The 20,398-nt window shown below is 32.0% G+C and overlaps 1 non-coding gene across 1 annotated transcript; it reads left to right on the forward strand.

The window, feature by feature from the left end:
• Positions 1-10,188: 10,188 nt before the first annotated feature.
• Positions 10,189-10,296, forward strand: LOC114093514 (U6 spliceosomal RNA). Its single transcript, XR_003582909.2, has one exon. It is a non-coding gene; the product is annotated as a U6 spliceosomal RNA (small nuclear RNA).
• The last annotated feature ends 10,102 nt before the right edge of the window (positions 10,297-20,398 follow it).

Below are 20,398 nucleotides of genomic sequence, written 5' to 3' on the forward strand. Positions count from 1 at the left end.
TCATTTTCATGCAAGTGACATGATTGCACATTCTTTATAGGCGAATAATATCCCATTATGTATGTATGCTACATTGATAAAGCCTTATCCAAACTTGATTAAACTGGAAATCCATATGCAACAAAATGAAACTGAATCAATTTCTCTCGCCATGCACAAAAGTTAACTCAAAATGGATCAAGGAGCTTGATATCAAATCAGAGACTCTGTGTCTGATAGAAGAAAAAGTTGGCTCCAATCTACATATTGTGGGGTCGGGCTCCAATTTCCTTAATAGGACACCCATAGCACAAGAGTTAAAAACAAGAATCAACAAATGGGACTTACTCAAACTAAAAAGTTTTTTCTCGGCAAGAGAAACAATAAGAGAGGTAAATAGGTAGCCTACATCCTGGAAACAAATTTTTACTCCTCACACTTCAGATAGAGCCCTAATATCCAGAGTATACAAAGAACTTAAAAAATTAAACAATAAGAAAACAAATAACCCAATCAACAAATCGGGAAGGACCTGAACAGACACTTCTCAGAGGAAGACATACAATCTAATCAACAAGTACATGAAAAAATGCTCACCATCTCTAGCAGTCAGAGAAATACAAATCAAAACCACCCTAAGATACCATCTCACTCCAGTAAGATTGGCAGTCATTATGAAGTCAAACAACAAGTGCTGGCGAGGATGTGGGGAAAAGGGTACACTTGTACATTGCTGGTGGGACTGCAAATTGGTGCGGCCAATTTGGAAAGCAGTATGGAGATTCCTGGGAAAGCTGGGAATGGAACCACCATTTGACCCAGCTATTGCCCTTCTCGGTCTATTCCCTAAAGACCTTAAAAGAGCGTACTATAGGGATATTGCTACATCGATATTCATAGCAGCACATTCACATTAGCTAGACTGTGGAACCAACCTAGATGCCCTTTAATAGATGAATGGATAAAAAAATGTGGCATTTATACACAATAGAGTATTACTCAGCACTAAAAAATGACAAAATCATGGCATTTGCAGGGAAATGGATGGCATTAGAGCAGATTATGCTAAGTGAAGCTAGCCAATCCCTAAAAAACAAATGCCAAATGTCTTCTTTGATATAAGGAGAGCAACGAAGAACAGAGCAGGGAGGAAGAGCATGAGAAAAAAGATTAACATTAAACAGGGAGGAGAGGTGGGAGGGAAAGGGAGAGAGAAGGGAAATTGCATGGAAATGGAAGGAGACCCTCATGGTTATACAAAATTACATATAAGATGATGTGAGGGGAAAGGGAAAAAAAAAAACAAGGGAGAGAAATGAATTACAGTAGATGGGGTAGAGAGAGAAGATGGGAGGGGAGGGGAGGGGGATAGTAGAGGATAGGAAAGGTAGCACAATACAACAGTCACTAGTATGACAGTATGTAAAAACGTGGATGTGTAACCGATGTGATTCTGCAATCTGTATACGAGGTAAAAATGGGAGTTCACAACCCACTTGAATCAAATGTATCAAATATGATATGTCAAGAGCTTTGTAATGTTTTGAACAACCAATAATTTAAAAAAAATAAAATAAAATAAAATTATATAAAACCTAAAAAAAGAAAGTTATTTTTGGCTCTTCATTTCTAATAGAAATAGATGATTTATTTGTGTTCTGACACAAGAAAACCTACCTTATTCAAACAGCTTTAACATGGCGAATGGCATAGGGGATATCTTGGAGAAAGATAATCTTCTGAGTTTACCAAATCAAAATCTTATTGGTATTAAAATGTCTCAAGAAGTTTATTATCTTTTGGGTCTGTTGACTACATCATTGATATCATCCAAATTCTGATTTTGTACATAAGTGTAAAATTACTGCCAAGAATGTTCATCGTTGCTTGCTTTCTGGTTCATATTATTGTTGGAACAAAAAAAAGTAGTTGGAAATCATTTCTGTATGCAGTGAAAGAAATTTTCCCAAAGCAATTTTTTTTATTATTCTTATGGTACAAATTTCATTATATTACTATTCCTGGAAAAACACATTACACACAAATAGAGTGACTTGGCTTAACCTATACACCTGATGAAAGACATATGATTCGTTGTCAACTTTTCATCCAGAAGCCTATTGATGATCCATATGTGCTATCCTAAGGTTGGATACATAAAATCAAATTTACTTTAACCAAAAGGAAAGAATACTCTTATCTTAAACAATAACTGTGTATGCTAGAGGGATACTAGGAAATTTGTGGGCTTGTTGAAGAGAAAATTTATAAAGTTTCAGAACATGAAGATAGATTGAATTGCTGACAGCATATCAATAATATCTTGTAGGCGGGGCCAGGAATCATAGCTATTTCATGTGTAATTTTTCCTTATTATAGGACTGCAAAAAAAATTCTATCCAATCTAGATGTGTTTCTGTCTGTGGGAAGTCATGTTGAATTTCCTTTTATTGTTTCTCTGTAGTTTATGTTAAAATTAAATTTAAATATTAATGACACAAATATATATTTTAAAAAGATCTGCATTTATTAGTAAGTATGTTAGAATATATTTTTAAATCATATTGGTCAACAATATGAATAAGATAAAATATGATAAACATAAAAATTAACATGTTGCTGAAATAGCAATAAAATAAGCCAAGTGACCAAGTACCCCTGCCAAAAAATAAAATGTGAAACAATTCATGGTTATTTGCAATCAGAGTAGTGATGTTAATCAAACAAGAAATATGGGTCCGTTTTTATGGCCAAATTCATTATCGGTTTAGAAAAAAATCAGCTAAATCATGGACTTTTGAAGAGAAAGCAGGCTGAATCTGAGACACATATTAAGCAAGACTTTCACTGGGGACTAAAATGTAAAGCAGTAGAGTACCAAAGTAAGCCTATCAGCGATGGAATGCTACAATAAAACCATCTTTTACTTCTATGGCCGTGGGTTAAAAATAATAAGCCTTGAGTATTTTCAATTATAGATCTTTCTGGGATCTGAAGTTCAAATTAGCAGTAGCTATCTAGTCATAAAAATCATATACTGATATAGAAAAGTAAAGTTCAATATAGTTTCCCAGGTTAGCAGTTTTCATTGTAACCCCAAAAAAAGCAAATTAAAACCTGTTTTAGTAGAAATCATTCTCTTTTTAAGCCCTCAGGATATTAACAGATTAAATTGAAAAAAAAATATGACCTCAATATCAAAGATGAACAACTACAAAAGAAGTCAAACATAAGAAAAAGTTAGCAGAAAAAAGTAGGAATTAATATACATACTTCACCCATCAATATATTTAATGATCTTTGAAGGCCAGTCCAAAAATACAGAGAAATTATGAGATAAATTTTAAAACCTAAAATGAAATCTAGAGAAGTCAGTAATTTTTGCAAACATTCAATATAATTTTAGAATGAAATATAAATGGTAAAATAAAAATCACAATAACACATTAAGAGAAGATTTCATTCAGCTAAATAGACACTTAGTGAAGCATTTTTTATTTACTCCTAACATATTCAATTTACCAGAACATAGAATACCTGAAGAATAAGCAAAAGAATATATCTATTGATAGCATAATAACAAAAAATGATTTGGTCATATTAATATCAGAAAGATATTTTCAAGAATTTAAAAAATCATTAATTATAAGATGTTTGAACACTAAGAAAACCTAATAATTCTAAATTCTCAACATTATATAAATGTAGCCAAGCAATCATTGCAAGGAAAAATAAATATAAATGTCTACATTTTTGTAAATTTTCTTGAATTTCTTCAATTAAGAACACATCATGGAGGCATATACTTGTAATCCCAGTGACTAGGGAGGCTGAGATAGGAGGATGACAAGTTCAAAGATTGCCTCAGAAGCTCAGCAAGACCCAGTCTCAAAAAATAAATAAATAAACAAACAAACAAATAAAAAATAAAAAAGACTTGGGTATAGCTCAGTGGTAGAGCACTTCGAGGGTCAACCCCTTGTACTACAAAAAAGAAAAAAAAATCATAATTGAAAAGAAGATGGGTAGATAGGCATCTGGATATGTATATCTTAATACAGAATTTTGTACTGTTTGAACAAGTGGGAATACAAGAATGTCCCTGCATTCCATTAGAGAACATGTAAGAAAACAAAGGCATGCAGCAATGTAAATGAACTGCTGTAGAAGCTCAAGCTCACATGCCTATCTTCTGCAATTAAAAGGGCAGACTGGTCTGGTGTTATGGTGCATGTGTATACTCCCAGTGACTTGGTAGGCAAAGGGGATTTTAAGTTTAAGGCCAGTCGAAGCATCTTTATAAGGCCCTAAGCAACATAATGAGACATTATCTCAAAATAAAAAAAATAAAAATAAAAGTGCTGAGGATGTAGCTCTTTAATCAATTGCCCCTGGGTTAAACCAGGGGTTAAGTTACAACCACACCCTGGAGAAAATAAAGTGGACAAACTGGAGAGAAAGGTACTACCTACTTTTAGATTGCATGGTGGTATCTAATTTCACTAAGCCCCATTCAGATAAAAGTACATGCTATCCTTCTTTTATGCTTTCAAATACCAATGGATACTATAGGACCCCAGAATATCAGAGACCAAATGGCAGTATTTGAGAGCCCAGAGCCAGGTGAAAGCATTTTTACAATTACTATGCCTTGATGCATAACAATCTGGTTGCCACTGAATTAAGGAATGTATGGAGTTGGGATACCTAGACAAAACACCTCATGCACAGCTTGTTTTAATTAATAGTGAAGGAAAATGAGGCATGGCAAGATAAAGCCAACCTTAGTAACTGTGATAGAGACATAGCTGGTAGTAGGTAACTCTGAATCATTCACTGAGAATCCTTGAGAACACGTGTACCTCAATCACTCACTAAAAATGAGAAATAATTCTAAGTTGACACCTCTAGGTTTTGAAATATCATCGACTACCTATGGAATGTTGCTCCTACCTATTTATTGAGTTGCCTTGAAAGTTGCCAAATTCAAGCAAATTTCAGAGAAAAGGCTGCCATTTTTTATAGGCCCAGGCTTTGGTCAAATTGTTCTGTTTCTTGTGCTTTAAAATGTAGCATATGCAGTGATATACAACAAGGTATTGGTGTATATCATATTGCTAAATGAATCTCTGTCAGGTCCTAATATAAGGATTAACAGGAATTTCTAGGGCTTTGAGGAAAGAAAATTCGTTCTGAGTTCAGAGAACTACTGTTTGTTGGCAGCATCTGGAATGTTCTTAGATCCAAAAAGAGAAAGACACTCTACCAAGATTCAAAAATTGATGTTGAGACCTGAAGCTTCTCATCAGAAACTAAGTTTTCTCTCACCAGCCATGTTTGTAAAACAGTCTGTATGACAGTAACCCATTGCTTAACTCAGACTTAAGCAGATCCAAGGAAACTGCAGGAGCAAATTCCCAAGACAACTTCCCCACCCCACTGCCACTTTCATCTTTAATCCATACCTAGAGCTTTAGTAAAGTTCTCCCCAAGCCAATTTATACAAAAGGAAATGACTTGAATCAGCTCCACATGTAGGTCTTCACAGTATATTGATATGAGGCAGATTGAATAACATAGATGCAAAATGGCCCCACTTAAGGAAACATAATGACGAAAGAAATTCTTCACATGAGGAGAGATCCGAGGAGCCCACTTACCTATTCATTTTGTATAGCTGAAAGAAGACAGGAGTTTCCATATAGGTAAATTTCTGGATTGTGTATAACTTCAAGACTATTTCATCAGGGACTGAAATAAAGAAGATAGCATCTTTGACAAGTCTCAGGGAATGAAAATGTGAACCAACTGTGGGAGTGGTATGAACTATGGGAATTTTTCATGTCACAGTAGTCACATAAGAAAGCAACTTTTGTAGAACCATCTGTTAGCATCACCTATATTTTGATTGTCAGACAGCTTTTCTGTCAAATCTCCCACAATTCCATGAGCAGAGAAATTATGGGGACAGGGATGGAAAATATTTATGGTTCCAAAAACAAGGTAGTTTCCTCAGTGACACTTGATTTAAGTACTGCTTAAATTATTGCTGAATTTCCAAAAGCCGAAGGCAGGTACTGAGCCTCAAAATGGAACCATTTTGGTGGAGCCTGATAGCCACTTGAAGAAAAGCATTTATATTTGATCAACTCTAACTATGAGGAAACAGTGACTTTTTTCTTACAAGAGTTGACATGGACTCAGTAAATGGGATTGCTCTATGTACAGTATCTTCACCAGCACAACATTTTAAAATGCCCTTTGTATCACTGTATCTTTGTACAAATACAGACTGCAACCAATGTGTAGAAATGGACTTCTTTCTATAGGTCTTACTATGAACCCTAACTCTTGGGGATACACTCTTGGACTATAATGTTGAACATCATTTAAAACACTAGTGCCGCAGTCCGACTTCAGCAAAATAACTGGGGGGTGACGAGGAATTTGTGTAGATTGATACAGCAGGAGTGGGAGCCATTTATTATAGGACAGGAGGGGTATATATACATTACACACAGCTTATCTTAATTAACATAAACTAGATACAGCAGTCAACCAATAAGGAATCTCCACACTTAATGGCTTGCTGGCGCCTTCACAAACCACTCCCTCTGGCAAAATGCCAGGCGCCATCCTGACTTGTTTACACACCCTAACAACTAGTATCAATTTATGAAGCAAAACTCTTGGATTTTGTAACACCTTGAATAAAAAATCTCAATATATGAAACGTTACTCTAGCTATAAAAGACACCTGGCAAGACCAAAGGATTGAAGGAAGGGTGGAAAGTCTCCCTCTCAAAATCACAGTTGGAGACACGCTTTTGGAATTTTTCTTCCTACTCCAATATTATATTCTTCTGGATTATGATCTCTGTTTTCCTAAAACTGGAATTATGAATTCTGCTTAGGGACACAATATTACCTTCTACTAATTTTAAAGCTGTGTCTTTTGGGGTCAATTAGGCCAAAAAGGAGTAATTGTGTTGGCCAAGGTAATAAAAGAATATAGCCATAACTGGGAGATGATGGAATCACAGGTTTCTGCCTGGTTCTCACTATCCAAGGTGCAACCAAAAGACCAAACCCTTTGGAGATGATGATCTTGATCACACTACCAAATAAACCAGAGGAGCCAAATTGATAGCTGAAGATGAGCCTCTTCTACTGTGTTTTCTAAGCAAAGTTGATTGGCTAGTCTCTTGAAGGAAAATCTGATCAGAAATTACTTCATGGTGATTAAGTGGGGTAACTACAACACTTAGGGGAAATGTAGACCATATATAACCAAGATTATATTGAAGGTCATGATACAAATATCTAAATGACACATGGAAGAGATAGAATTTTGCAAGGTTCTGTCTGTGTGATCATTTCATTTCCTCAATGTCTTCTTATCTAATCTTTCTTTGGGATTCCAAGTTCATATTCCCACACACTCTTGAACTTGAATTAAATAGTATATTATTGGGCACCAAATTCATAACTTCCTAATTCAACATGCAGTGCTCCCATTTAATCTGGGATCTCTGCCTCCCTGTACACTTAATCTTATTGAGTCAAAAATATGAAAAAGAAGGCAGCTGAGTGTCCTTTTATCCTAAATTCTCTCTTCCATGGACAATTTTGAGTTGAATTTATCCCATATAACCCACAAAGAAATTCGATGTTTTGCTCTATACATGATTGTAATATGTCTTTGCTTGCCTCGTTTGCTTTATTTTTTCTTATTGTTGTTTTTACTTTCCCCTCTATCATCTCTGCACAGTATGTGTCCACTCCAAAATCAGGGCCACTATTCTAATCTGTTTTGACTTCAAGAAAACCACATTGTTTTTTCCAAGATTGATAAAATTGAAACATATCTCAAACATTCAATCAAGAATTTTACAACACAGACACAGACTATTATAATAAAAGGAAAGAATTCTCCAGAGAAACAGAACCAATAGGTTTGTACATTTATAGAAACAGATTTATTTTTGAGAATTGGCTCCTGTGATAATGGAGAATGGCAAGTCTAAAATCTGCTGTGGGAGCAGGCAGGCTGGTGCGGGAGAAAGTCTACCAAGGCCATCTGCTGCAGAACTCCTTCATGACCAAGGACATTCAATCTTTTGTTCTTTTGAACCTTCAACTGATGTGGTCTACTCACATTGTGGAAGGCAGACTGCTTTACTGGGTCCACTAATTGAAATGCTAACTTCACCTAAATATACTCTTACAAAAAACATCTTGAACGATATTTGAATACATGTAAAAGAAATCTCAGTGCTGAAGACCTCCCATATCAGTATAACATGCTGTGTTTTGTTAAAATAAAAATGTATGTCATGAAACTTAGGGACAAGTTGACATACTTTTACAGTGAGATGATTTATGTAAAAGAAAGCAAGTATATTATTTATTCAGATATGATTCAAAATGATAGTTAAATATCTTCTCACAATATGAATACATTTTTCTTCTGAAAGCAAGTGATATTCTAATCATTCCTCAATAAATACATTAAATTTAATATTACTATTTTTTCATAGGCAGTAAAAGTCCATATATACGATAACATAGTATAATCACATGAAAATTTAGGGAAACATTTATTGTAAGGGTTAATTTACATACTCACATGTTTTACATGTGAGGTAAGAGGTAGGAAGGATTTTTCTGATAATGTATACTGTAAAATAGACTGGAAATTCTGACACCTAAAAGACTGTGTTCAACAAGGTCAATTTTCTCATTTGTAAAAGGGAGGTCCTTAGTTGTGCACTTTTGGTTTATTTATTCATTTATTTATTATGAAGATTATGAGAGATCCTCTACAAAAGCTTTAGGCAAAGTCCTGGTCACAATTTGCATTGAATCAATGCAGTCTGTCATTTAACAGTGATACACAGCTGTTGATGATGTGGTATCAATCTATAGAAGACAATATTGTTTCAATCTATAGAAGAGATCTTGAACTATCAGTGTATTTCAAAGGAAAACCTGTTATTTTCTCAATTGTTCTGAACTGTAAAACTGGTATCTTCAAGTTATCCTTTTTCTGGCAAGGGTAGAGACACAATCTCCAAGGTAACTGAGTCCCAAAACATATCAGAATTTAGAAACAGAAATCTATACTTAAAATTTCACTAAGAAGCAAAGAGGTCATTGGTAACAAATTGCAGCTCAGTAGTAATATGCTATGTGTAGTCAACCTTCTAGTCACCCAGTCTTCAGGGTTAATTACCAATTACTACTAAATTCATATGACCAGCAATGTTGTTCAATTTAAGCAAAACTTAAGTCCTGAAGAACTGTTCTGTTTATTTTTAGAAGCTTCAGTGTCTTCAATTAACAATATAGCTCATTGAATTTTACTTTCATCATTTTATGCAAAATCTTAAAATGACATTTATAAAATGGAATACTGTTCAATAATATTTGATAAAATAGAGTGACTACATACTCTATTTCAGACATGAAATTAGTTAGAATAATGTTTAGAATATTCAGAAATAATTTCTAGTTGGGTGAAATAGTTGTATTAGCTGGTTCTCTTAATTATTTGATACTATCTTTGAATAAAGCAAATGCATAATTCTGTCTATTAGGACTACAAAAATAAATGTTTTTTTTTCCTTCTCTTTATAATCTCTGAAATAAAATTTAATGCCAATGTGTTGTTTCCAGAGTTCCATCATGGATCTGGGGTTATAAATCCATATAGTATATAATGGAAAGTATATTTTTGTGTGTTTTTCAAGGAGTTTCAACTACTGTAAACCAAGTGTTTTTAAATAGTTGAAAATTAATTATATAGTATGGAATTTATACTGTTTTTCTGATTTCAAAGAATTTATTTTTCAAGTTTTTAAAAATCTAGCATATCCTTCAGTTTCTAACTTGTCCAAGCATATGTTATGCTAGCAAACAATGCATCAAAGTTTAGAGCAAAAAAGTATTCAAAAGTCAATGTCATGAAGTCAGATAAGATACATTGTTTATTTTTATCAGACAAAAAAAACTGAGTGTAAATTTAATGCAACTCAAGCAACATCAAGCTTTATCACATTATTTGCGTATCATTAGTAATAATAATTTTACAGATTGGAAAATAATATTAGCTTTTGAGCATTAAGAAACCTAACTTTTCCCCACAGGATTTGCATGTATTGAGCAGAATATTTAACTGCTTAAAACAACTTTAAGAAAAGTTCAACAGCTGCTTAATTCAGCAGCGTATAGACTAAAATTGGAGTGACACAGAGAAGACTACCATGGTTCCCACACACAGATGACACACAAATTCGTGAAGTGTTCTGTATTTAAAAAAAGAAAAAGAAAAGTTCAACAAAACCAATGGAGATAAAAGGCAAAAGTTTTGGCATTTGTAAAATATAATAGTTGTCCATGTATGCTAAGTATTCATTTGATCCTTGATTAAAGAATTTAGTATTATTGTTTGAATATAAGATGTCCCTCTATAATTCATTTTAATGCAGGAAGATTCATAGATTGGATTGTGAGAGCTATAACTTAATCAGTCCTTTCTAGTTTGAATGAAATGACTGGGTGGTAAGTGTAAACAGGTGGTGTGTGGTAGATGGAGGTGGGTCACTGGGCAATGTGACCCTGGAAGGGTGCACATTCCAGAGATCCCTCCCTGACATCTGCCTCTTGACTCTTCCATGAGCTAAGCAACTTTCCTCTGGTGGCTTCTTCTCCCATCATGTGCCACTTGAGCAGAACATAGAGCCTTCCATCTAAGGACTGAGATATTTGAAACCATAAACACCAAATAAACTTATCCTCCTCTAAGTTGTTCTTGAGGGGTACTGTGATTACAGTGATGCAAAGGTTAACTAAATCTTGGAGAAAGAAAAATTACTGTATTTTCCCAACATTTGCAGTATTAGCAGCCATCAGATGTGAAGCTTTGAGAGAATTTTGGTAATTTCCAGATATAGAGGCAGATAGAGATTGTAAAATTAATAAAACCCCTGTTAATCTTTTGTAATGTTGCAGTATGATTCTATTTGTAAGGAATATATTTTGCCAAAAGGAAATCATCAAATAAATGTTTCATCTGATTGTAATAGTTTCCACGATTTGATTAAAGTGTTCTTCAGAATTAGTCTATGATTACTCAAGATTTGCTCTAATTTATAGTAAATTTGAATGCACTGTGAATAAAAGAGTCACGAGTCACGTCACATTTGTATCCTTACTAGCTTCATTCTTAGTAAATAGATAAACATGGATGATATTGGTTGAAAATGGCAGGACAAATCTGGATATCTAGTCATATCTCACGGTTGAAAAGGATGTAGTTTGTTCTTTTCTTTTGCTTGCTCCCTTTTCACATTCAGTGCTGAGGGTTGAACCCACAGCTTCAGCTTGCAAAGAATGTGCTCTACCATTGAACTGTACCTCCAGTGCAGTTTTATTGATTTTAAAAACATCTTTTTAATTTTCTGGTAAAGAGTATCATCACGTATTAGTGTTTTAGATGAGGTTTCTGTTTGTTTGATTGTTTTATAAATTATATTTTAAACTTTATTTTTTTACAAATATTTCTGTCTTCCTATCAAAACTACACTAAGGTTTCATCTCACTATAGTCAGGATAGCAACTATCAAGAACCTGAATAATAATAAATGCTAATGAGGATATAAGGGTAAAGGGTTCATTCTTACATTGCTGGTGGGACTGAATATTAATTAGTACACTCTCTATGAAAAGCAGTGTGGAGATTCCTAAAAAGAAAAAAAAAAAACAAAAACAAAAACAGGAGTGGAACCACCATAAGACGCAGCTATCCAATGCCTTGGTAATACCAAGAGAGCTTACCCAAAAGAGCTTAAATCACCATACTACAGAGATATAGCTACTTCAATGCTTATGACAGCATAATTCACACTAGCCAAATTATGGAATCAGCTCAGATGCCCATTAATAGATAATGGGACAAAAAAAATCTTAGTTATACATAATGTAATTTTACTCTGCTGTAAAGAAAAATGAAATAATGGCATTTGCCTGTAAATTAATGGAAATGGAGAAAATCTGTCTAAGTCAAAGAAGTAACACAGAAAATCAAGAGTCAAATGTTTTGTCTCATCTATGGAACCTAGAGCAAAATATAGAAAAAAGGCACTGGGAAAGGGGACAGGATATCATAAAGATATAGAGGAGATTAATGGAGTAGAAGAAGGAGGGTGAGAGGAAGTTAGGAAAAAATGAAATGGGAAGAAATAGAAATTAATTTAACAAAATCATGTTATAGACATATATAAATCCATTAAATGGCATTTGTAAAATATAATAGTTGAAAGGAAGTGAAAGGAAGATCAATAGAGTAAAGGAGGGGTTAAAGTGAGAGGGAGGAGGAGAGGGAAAGGGGGGTAATAGGAATTAAAATCACATTTCTTATATGTATTGTGTTTTCAAAATGAAACCAAATAATACTTGCTCTAATAAAAAAAAAATTAAAAGTAGGAAAAAAGTCAGTATGATTTGTCTTTATGGGGTATAAAGATTAAAGATTTATTAGAAAACCAATTATTTCAGAACCCAAAGCATTTTTCTCATAACCTTATAGTGATTACAAATAATATTATTAAAACCATCGCATGCAATTTACATATGCAATATAGTCTTTACCAAACCCTCAGTAAAAACAAAAATTGCATGTTATATAAACTATTTAAAATATATGGAAAATAGAAAATGCTTGAAAGCTCCATCCAAGAAGCTATCATTTGCATGATTTTCTGATTTGTACATTAGATGTTCCCCCAAAACTCACATATGAGACAGTGCAGGAATATCCAGTGGTAAAATGAGCAGATTATGAGAGCTATATAACCTAATCAGTGGATTAATTCATCATGAGTTAATAATTTGAATGTAATAATGGGTGCTGACTTTAGGCAGGGTGTCAGTGAGTGTGTGCTGGGACTTTCCTTCACAAGTAATTTCATGATATCCAAACAAGACGCCCACACACATAATTCTTTGCAAGATAGTTTCACTTATAAAAACAGAGACAAATGACTTCAGACAAAGCCTTAGGAAATCGGTTTTACCAATGTTTTCAGGAATTAATGTTACTTAATTAAATAAGTAGGTTTAATTCTACAATTTTGAGGATAATTAACATAAATAAATATATTAATAAGTTCACATACTAACAGATTAAAAATAAAACAATACGATATTGTGACAGTAATACAAAATAATTCTCAAATTATAGTAATAATTCTGGATAAATGAAACAATGGTAAAATAAAGTGCAAAGAAATATATTTATTTACTTATTTAGTGAAAAACAACTTTTGAAAAAAAAAGTATAAACCAGTAAGTTAAATTGATATGAATGCTTATATTAATTGATGGAATGGAAAAACCTCTGAAAACAATGAAACCTGGGATTTCAAATAAAGAGAGATAAGTTGCAATAGGCAAGAAATATTTTAGATTTAATAAGTATTCATTGAGAAAAGAAAACAATTAGGTGAGCACAATAATGGAAAAAATAACTCTACCTGGATTAGCACAATAAACATAAATAAAAACTCTTGTAAATGAAAATCTATTAGAATCATCTTTTAATCAGATTGGGAAATTTACCAAAGCAAAACAAGAGGACTGTTATTAATACATTGATATAATACTGTAAACAAAGTATAAAATCAGATAATAAACTCTATAATTAACAGAATCTTAAGAATTAGAATATGCAATTTATTTTAGAAAATTATTAAAATAAAACAAACAACCCTACTAAACTGACAAATGATTTGGTTTAAAAAAGCATAGTAAATAAAAATACTGCATACTCTTCCCCAGAGAAGGAAAAGCAAAGAACATGATCAAATGATACTTCATAAAAAGTATTATCTATATCAATAGCCATAAACTTCTGGTAGACAATGTTATGGCATTCGCAAAATTTGAACTGTATTTTGTCCCTCTTGTTATTTTTGTATAATAATTTCAATTCTAAAAATTTGTATTACAAGAATACACATATGAAAAAATATATATGTATGTATAAATATTCACATATAGAGAGAGCATATCTGTGGTAGTTTTGTTTTAAAATATCTGAAAATAGCATTAATTTTTATGAATTATGAGAGTAGTTAAAATATTAAATAAGTGAATCTAAATGATAGGTAAGTGACAGTGATGTCAACATCACTTGATATATTGTAGCATCTTCAATATATATATATATATATATATATATATATATATATATATATACACACACACACACACATACACACACACATATATAATATACAACATTTCAGGAACAAAATCCATTAAAATATGAAAACAGGTTACTACTGAGAAGTAAGGGTGTTCAGGAAATTAGAAGATTAATTTATACAAGAAATTCCAGTTTCTAATATACCTACTTCTACATTGTTGGAATATTTATAATAAAATAGCATTTATATACCAATTTTTAATAAATTTATCCCTGCATTAACTACACCATCACTTAACTATATATTTCAATCTATTAACTATATAACTATATTAACCCTGTTTTTGGCCAACTTTAAGATTAGCCAAGCTTGTAATTGTTTTAGCAGAATTAATATGGGAAGATGTCAATAGCCTATTTTGAGGAATATTTTTTTTAAATCACATAGAATTGTCATTTATTTTCATGTAAAGATTTGCAAGAATGCAATTAATGAGATTGCATGGGACTCTTACTGAGCTTTTCTAGGGAAATTTGTCCTCATTTCAATATTAATAATACTTACGTTTCTCCCTAATAAAATTTCTGTAGATATGGTTACTATATTAGTGTTATATAAATGTTGGAGATATATAGAAGAATTGTGTTTAGAGAGGCCATATTTTAGCATGAATTCTTTTCACATCCATGAATTTGTATATGAATTTTTATGTAATTACACAAGCAATTTATAGACAAACTTGTATTCTACAAGAAAGTAGGAAAAAAATCTTTTGTGTGTGTGTCATTTGCCAAAAGCTTATTATTTTTAATTTATATATATATAGATAGATAGATTTAACAAAAATGATATTTTGGACTCTATTTTACTTTTACTTTTTTTGTAGTTTGTTCCCCCTACCTCAACAAAGGGAAACAATATCAATTCTATTCAAACATATAAAATGAAAAAAATTTGAAAAGTATATATAACCTCAACACATAAAGAAACTCACATATAATTATACATCATTTGTCTTGAATTTAGGTAGCATATATTTAATGTTGAATATATGCAACTGCAAACCTACAAAATACCATATAAATATATTCCCATGCAATACATACATATATACACCAACATGTACATAAAAACAGACGAAATATATGTATTTAAGAAACATCTTTATATTTATGTTTAGAAAATTGCCATCATCTTGCATATAATATTGGGTACCTAATAAAAACTGAAATAACTTATTTCAGTTTGCAATGAACTTTATTTTTGTTTCTGTTTATCAGATATATTTTATGAGATCATTATTGGTGGGTGTATTTCCTCCTACATTACTGCATATTTAAATTAAATTGGAATTTACACAAGTACAAATAATATTATGATGAGAATAATTGTAAATCTTTCATTATGAAATTTTGAAACAAAGCTTTAACTTATTTAGTAATTTAGTAAAGAAAAGGTTGAATAGCCTTCATACTTTGTTAATTCCTAGGGGTTTTATGTTTTGTGAGACTCCTGAATGAATTATGTTTATTGAGTATATATTTACTGGTTGTAGTGGTGTCAAGAAAAGCTCCTGATGGTTAGTAATAAGAATTCATCGAACTCTGTAATGTGTAGTGATAAAATACCTATCCCTGCCAAGTAATCATCTTAGGTTTTGTAAATAAACATCCCACCCAGAAACTTAGAATAGAATGTATTGACTTCTTTTTTACTTAAGTAAAAAAAAAAAAAAAAAAAAAAAAAAAGAACTTTTGTTCTAAGTTTATTACCAGCATGTTTTAAATGTTCAGAGTTAATGAATATGGAGCAATAATTCAGCTGTTTCTCTTTTTTTGGGTGAAGTTGAAAATATGTTGGAATTTGAGATTTTCTACCTGAAAAGAACATGATCATTAACAAGATTTTTATTTATAAACTTACAGAAAATTTATAGAACTTCTTTGTCATAGACTTATAGGCAAATGTTATTTTTCTACTTTTTATGCTGTATGCAGTAATACTAAACTGTATTTTCTTTCAAAAATACTGAATTGTTCATGAAATAGACTTTCTATTACATGAAACTGTATTTGACTATAAAATGTGCTTTTTTGGTTGTATTTTTTGCTTGTAGTTGGACACAATACTTTTATTTTCTTTATTTATTTTTATGTGGGGCTGAGGATTGAACCCAGCACCTCCTACATTCTTTCTACCACTGAGTCACTACCCCAGTCCCTAAAATGTAGTTTTAATCATGGTATTTGACAGGAATTTTCTCGATGTGTATCTTTTGTATTAAAGTTATAATAGGTTCTTAAAATGGAATTTTGCTTGATTTTATAAAATATAGAAATATTTTATATCCATTTCATTTTGGTTAAAATGTAGTATAAATATGCATATAAAATAACATTTTCTAAAAAGCTTTGATATAAAAATACATCTGGACCTGAGAGTTTTGAATAAGGAATTATGAAAAGCAATTATCTTCAATTTGTTTTTCTTAATTTTTTTTCCTTGATTTGTATCTCCCTCACTCCCTGCTTCTTTCTTTTTTTCCCTTCGTGTCATTTGCCAAAAGCTTATTATTTTTAATTTGTATATATCTAGATATATTTAACAAAAATGATATTTTTGAATTTATTTGACTTTTACCTTTTTGTAGTTTGTTCCCCTTACCTCAACAAAGGGAAAATAATATCAATTCTTTTCAAACTTATAAAATGAACTTGTTTTGTGTAGTAACCACTTTTGTAATACTATCTTAAATTTCCCCTCTGTATTCAATCCCTTCATTCTTCTTGCATGCCTACTTACTTACAGTTTGCTATTTTATAATTTAGTATAAACCCATTGGAATGGAAAGAGATATAAATGAAAATAAATAGTTTTATATGTATTTTGAGAATTTGAAGAAAAATATGCTCGTTTCACCATTTCACATGCCTTACAATGAATTATAATTAGTGCACGCAACTTATAATGAATTTTATTTACAATTTTATTTAAAACCTCATCTTCATAATTTATAAACTGTATGCAGTATAGATCAAATTAACCTCTCATGCAGAGATTAAAACCTTATCTGCCTGTCTTCACTGTTTAAGAATCATAATATAGCCTCCACGGTTATAAACACTCCTTTAAAAATTAGTTTGACTAATGTGCACTTTTATTTTGTTTATAAAAGTCTATGTGCAGCTGCCATTGAAAAATTTGAATATTCTGACAATATTTACTGAAACTGGAAATTAAGCAAAGTAATAAAAATGATTCCCCAGGGAGATGTATAGCAAGGCAGAGACCACTAAGTAAACATATTTCATCTGAAGTTTAACTAAATCTGTTTAGCTTATTTTGCACAAATTATCCCATTTAAAATAATACCTATGAAAAGATATTATAACATTTAACAAAATAATTATTCAGAGACAAAGATCAACACTTTTCCCTTTTCTTTATCTCTTAGTGTAGGAAACACTTATAGTAATAAATTTCTACAAAGAAAACAGATACAGAATACTTCCTTCACAAGTGTCCTTTTGGCTATCCTTTGAGACCCACCCTTGTTTTTCCTCTCCTTAATGACTAGTACCCATTTGTCTATTCTGCTTTCTATATTTTTGTCATTTTGGGAATTCTGTTAAAACATAAACATATATATAGTCTGCAGATTTTTTAGACTAAATTTTACACCTCACTCTTATTCTCCTATGATCAATCTAAGTTGTTGTAATATAAATAGTTCATTTTTAAATTCCTGAGTAGTATTCCATTGTGTTTCTTTACCATGGATTAGATTGATTCCATTTATCACTTTGTTGATGTATTTCTGATGTTTTCGGTTTTTGGACATTGCTAATAGAGCTTATATGGACATTTGTGTACAGATTTTCATGAGAACCTAATTTCTTATTTCTCTGTAATAATATTCAAAATTTGTTGTAATCACTGAAGATGAACTATAAATATTATGTGTATAATACTACAATTTTCACGAAGGATAGAGTAATATTCACAGGGGATTTATTCCTAGAGGCCTAGTGATGACTTATATATTAGAGAGTGTCAATTCTTATGCATACTATGAGTTTCTGTATATATTTGAACCTATGATAAAGTTGAATTTATAAATTCGGCACAGGAAGCAATTTATAATTATAACTAATAATATAATAGAGCAGTTATTACAATACACAGTAAAAATGGTTATGTGACCGTGGTCTCTATTTTTCTGTCACCTCTAAATATATTGCACTGTACTCACCCTTTTTCTTATGATTATGTGAAATAATATCTAAAGGAAGAAATTTATAAGATTCCATTTAGCATATCTGAATTTCCAGCATTTTTATGTTTGCATTTTGAAGCCATTGTTAAGTAAAATAAGAATTATTTAATCACAAGCATTGTGAGGCCATAACAGTAGAACTGATGACTGACAAAACTATTAACCATCCTAGAGATAGATAGTGTATACAGTGTGGGTATCCTGAACAAAGGAATGGTTTATATCCCATCTGAGGCAGAGTGGAAAAATATGAAATTTCATAATGCTACTCAGAAATGTACACAATTTAAAAATTAAGAATTACTTTGGTAATTTTTCATTTAATATTTTGACCTCAGTTGGCTGAAACCACATAAATTAAAATGTAAATAAAGACACCATTGTATATTAAGTAGAAATACATGCACATGTTTATCAAAAAGCCTATACAAGAATGTTTATTGCAGTAGTATTCAAAGTAGGCAGAAACTCAAAAACAGCACAAAGTTCTGTTTGTGCTGTAAAATTCATCTTTGGTGAGAGAATTCGGGATAGTTTTATCCATCAAAGACACTGATTACAAAGGAAGGCAAAAACAGTACTTCAGGAACTTTAATGATATTCTGCTTCTTCTTGAGTGTTGTTTGTACTCATTGTCTGATAACTTATGCACCTCTGAAAATTGTACTAAAACTAAGTTTCCGCCCTTTCCTCTGGTGTGTGCTTGCCACCATAAAGTGTTGCTCTCTACATTATCAAGTAATTGCCCCACTCCTCTTTAGCAGTGAGTTATAGGTTTCTTGACACAGATGGCTTTGAGTTCAAAGTCCCAGAGCATCTTTCACCATTTGCATTTTCTTTCTCCCTCAAGACACTGCCACATTTGTAACATCTTAGTGCCTTTGTCTACTGCTCATTAAAAAGCCTTCTCTCCAGAGTTTAGGAACATATATCCAAAGGACAACTGCAATTATTGACATGATGTGGCTTCTTTCATGAGCTTTATTGCTTGCTGAATTGCCTTCAGTGGAGCGTGAGTTTAATTACTGAGACTAGATATCTATTGAAGGACAGTGACTGTTGTTTCATCCAGTGTAGCTGGTCCCCTCACAGGTCAGAGGGGTGAGAAGGATTTTTTTCCTAAATGATTTTGGAGCCTTCCTTTTCTGGACATTTTCAAGAGGAATTCTGATCCATCTTCTCAGCTCTTATAACTTACAAAATTATATACAGTTCATTCTCTTTCAAATATTGCCTAGCATATTACCCCATTTATCAGGTAAGAGGCATAATGATACACAGTTTACATGTAGAATCTAGTGATTATATTAAGCCTATGAATTAATGTTCATATTTGTCTCATTTAACAATAGAAGAGATACAAACAATATTAGATCATTTCCCAAAGAATCAATAATGTCTTTACCTTGCCTCTGTTATTTCATTCTGTATCAAAAAGACCAGCTCTGCCCACCTGCAGTGCCATTTTGTCACAGTTAGTTCTTGTCAGGTTGCCCTTCTCATCTTACTCAGGGATTGCAATGATGAGGTAAAGGGGAATGTCAATAAGATTCATAGCAATCTCATGGAAGAATATCAGAAAAGCAATTGAAATGCTCAAGCGTATTTCTAATTTCTAGAGCATCTTGGAGGTGGCTGTATTTTAGAAAGGACAATCCACGATTTCCAAGTGCCTGGGCACATCTTTAGCTACCGTTATAATTATTCAGTTGATCCAAGGTATACCTGGAAGTTTCCAATAATTTCTCACAAAGGTTCAAACATAATTTTTTTCTGCCAAACAGCCTATGCTAATGATATCAGGTAAACTTGCCAAGGATATGTGGGCATTCCCTGCCCTATAGGCAATGAAATTTTAAAAATACAGCAATAGTTTATTAGGCCTCAGGAAGTAATAATAATAAAAAATGATAAATAATAACAGCAGTAATAA

Source organism: Marmota flaviventris, chromosome 5 (genome assembly GCF_047511675.1).
Source record: "Marmota flaviventris isolate mMarFla1 chromosome 5, mMarFla1.hap1, whole genome shotgun sequence".
Lineage (NCBI taxonomy): Eukaryota > Metazoa > Chordata > Mammalia > Rodentia > Sciuridae > Marmota > Marmota flaviventris.